At 38.7% G+C, this 3074-nt stretch overlaps 1 pseudogene; it reads right to left on the bottom strand.

The window, feature by feature from the left end:
* Nucleotides 1–280: 280 nt before the first annotated feature.
* Nucleotides 281–2672, bottom strand: LOC140966661 (uncharacterized; annotated as a pseudogene).
* Between the last annotated feature and the right edge of the window lie 402 nt (nt 2673–3074).

The raw sequence follows: 3074 nt of genomic DNA, 5'->3' as shown, positions 1-3074 counted from the left end.
ACAGATCTTGGTTTGACAAAGAACGATCAAGTTCACAACACGGCTAGGTAAAGGGAACCTAGTAACAGACGGTGTTGTTTTTCCATGGAAACAAACAAGGTCGCGCTGTCATTTGTTAAAGAGGTAACAGATGAAATTCTCAATTACTGCTGCAGTTGACAAACAAATGGATTTACAAAATCAATTAACTGTGAAGTCCTGATCCCCAACTTAAGATCAATTTCCCCACCTCCCAACCAGAAGGAATTAGGTTCGAGCTTCACAATTGCTTCATCCAAAATCACCCCACCATATTTCAGTCAGTTCACCCCAAATGAGTTACAGTAAGACATGATATTGTTTAGAGACATGCATACTATTATAATCACATCAAAAGCAATAATTGATCATTCCCAGTTTCATGAGAATAAATTTAGCCAGAAAATTCAAGGAACAGTAAATGGTACCATAAAGAGTAAACTTGCAATGTTCAGCAATATGTATAAACGTCATTTATCTAAGTACGATTATTACATCAAAAGGTTATAGATACACACAAATCATTTAATTATGTTCAACCACATAAAGAGAGTTGACAGCACAGCACAGACACCAAAGTGACATGATTAATGCGGTCACAAAATCCATTAACCACGTTAAAGCAAAATTGACCACTTTCACATGCTCGTCAAAAAAGTTGAATTCCGTTCAAGAAGAACAAAAATGGTACTTACCGGTATATCAGTTTTCATGCCAATGCAGGTCACTCCATTGCGTTCATAACATCGCGGGTGTTGCTTCTGGAGCAAGCCTCACTGCAAAAGTTTGAATATTATCATATTTCCAAAAAATGATCGATAATCAAGACCTTTTTTTGGTGCATATAACTTTGAAGCGGTCAAATTAAAAAAAAAAATAGACATACGCATCTATATGTCATGTCGCAGCTCAACTAGATTTTGAAATCTTCTCAATAAAAACTAATTTCTAGGCGCACATAAATGAACGAGATATTGCATGAGCTTGTAGATGATCTAGAATAGGTCAAGCAAAATTATTTCTCAAGCTTTATGTAATCTGCTCACAATATCACAAGAAAGCTCTTAAGAATTTTTTCTCAGCAATTAGGCCTATTTGTTTTCTCAGCCAGCCATCCAGTTTAGTTGTAACTTACCTGTAATACTAGCAAGAACCGAGGGGTAAAACTTAGGCCAATCAATTCAGATAAATCTCAACTGTTAAAATCGATTTCTTGACATGAGAATGAGTTCCACAAAGTTGACAACGAAGACAAATTCATATTTTTGGCTGTGTGAATGATGCCGGGCAAAAAATGAAGATAGAAGAAAATAATCTCACAATAAAGCAGAAAATGAAACTAATGAATTGACATTATATGAACTCCACAAACCTCTTCAAATACATAACTTTCATGGACAGTTATCAAAGCATACGCACAGATACAAGACTAACAATTTTTTACCATAAAGTCTCTATGCCACACCATGATCTCCTCCCATTCCACACACACACACACACACACAAAAGAAAAAAGTGAATCCAAACGTGCAATGACATAGCAATTTGAAACACCATCAATTCAAACGCTGCAAGTTGTTAACTTACTATTGATTTTCTTTTTTGATATCTTGCCATCGTTGAGTGTGTACAAAAACTTCTTGACAGTCTCAGCATCAAATCGAGCAGTATACTGCAACAAATGTGATTAAATGAAACACAAATGAGCCAAAAATCATGAGTTTTGTTGTTCATAACATGCGATGGATCTCATAAGAAATTAAATACACTAAATTTTGTCACCTGAACAACGACCACATAGTACTTGGAATAATTCCGATCGCTACAATCAGTAACATTTGAAGGGGCTTGAGTATTTACCTGTTTAACACAAAGCTAAATAAATGCTACTTCACGTATCTGTTTTATTTTAGAAAAATAAACAAAGGGAATGCACGAAAAGCAAGTACCAAAACAATGCTCTTGCAAAGATGATGAATGGAGGCGGCAGAGAGGACATCTCGGCAGGCTTCGAGAGGCCATGAGTAGTAATCAGAGGGGACGCGTTTGAATTCGAAGTCTCGAACCCCGTTGGCGCAGAGTATGGCGGAGAGGCGGCCTTCGGTGGTGACACCGGCAGCGGCAGCGCCGGAGGGGCCGGTGGCTGGGGAGAGTGATAGAGATCGGGAGAAGTGTTGGGGCAAATGAGAGCGTTCGAGGTCCGATATCCGGTGGAGGATCCGGGTTTCGATTCTCTCTAGCTCCGCCAAAGACTGCATTCAGGTCAACGGCGAGTTTACTATTTTGTGCAAAATAATAAAATAAATGATTATGTAGTCAACAAAAGTTACAGAGTAGAGGAGTCTGTTATACCGAGTTTACTCGGTATGGTTTTCCTTCACTAAAATCGAATATAGTAAGCATGAAATTGGAATTATATTCTCTCACATTGTTAAATTTCTGTCATTTGATTGAAATTATTTCACTCACAAATCACAAAAAAAATACAACGAGGAATGTGGAGGTTGTAAAGTGCGCAACTTTCTTGATCACGGTACTTTATACATCTATACAGATTCACAAAATCAAGAATGGGCAAAATAAAACGAAGCAACAACTTGTTGAAGTTTCTATATATCTCTAATCCTCTACATTTTCATTATAGATTTTCAGGGTTGTGGGTGAAACACAGCCTGGTTTCGTGGAAGTGTAAAACTATATTGTTCTTGGTGTTGATTTGGGCTGTCAGGTGTGGCGATCATGGCGTCTCCATGGGCCTCCATCCCCACATATTGTTGCACAACAAGCACCGAATATGTGGCTGCAAAGTCTGATGAAGCCAATAGATCTCCAATGGCACCAAGTTCGGGGCACTCGCTCCAGTCCGTAAGTCCAGCCGTCACCGAGGATGCCATGCCCTGTCCTCTACCTACTATAAATAAATCATGGATTGTGTCTATTGATCTTATCGCTGCTACGGTTTCTTCTCCATGATTCACCACTTTCTCAGTGTAGACCACTGAGGAATCATTCATAGTTCTTGCCCGGAACTCGTTTATATAGTCCTCGTCTAGCTG

The sequence above is a fragment of the Primulina huaijiensis genome, unplaced genomic scaffold (genome assembly GCF_012295235.1).
Source record: "Primulina huaijiensis isolate GDHJ02 unplaced genomic scaffold, ASM1229523v2 scaffold207596, whole genome shotgun sequence".
Taxonomy (NCBI): Eukaryota; Viridiplantae; Streptophyta; class Magnoliopsida; order Lamiales; family Gesneriaceae; genus Primulina; species Primulina huaijiensis.
Note: the sequence above shows the minus strand (reverse complement) of the source record. Positions and strands in the feature narration are given on the sequence as shown.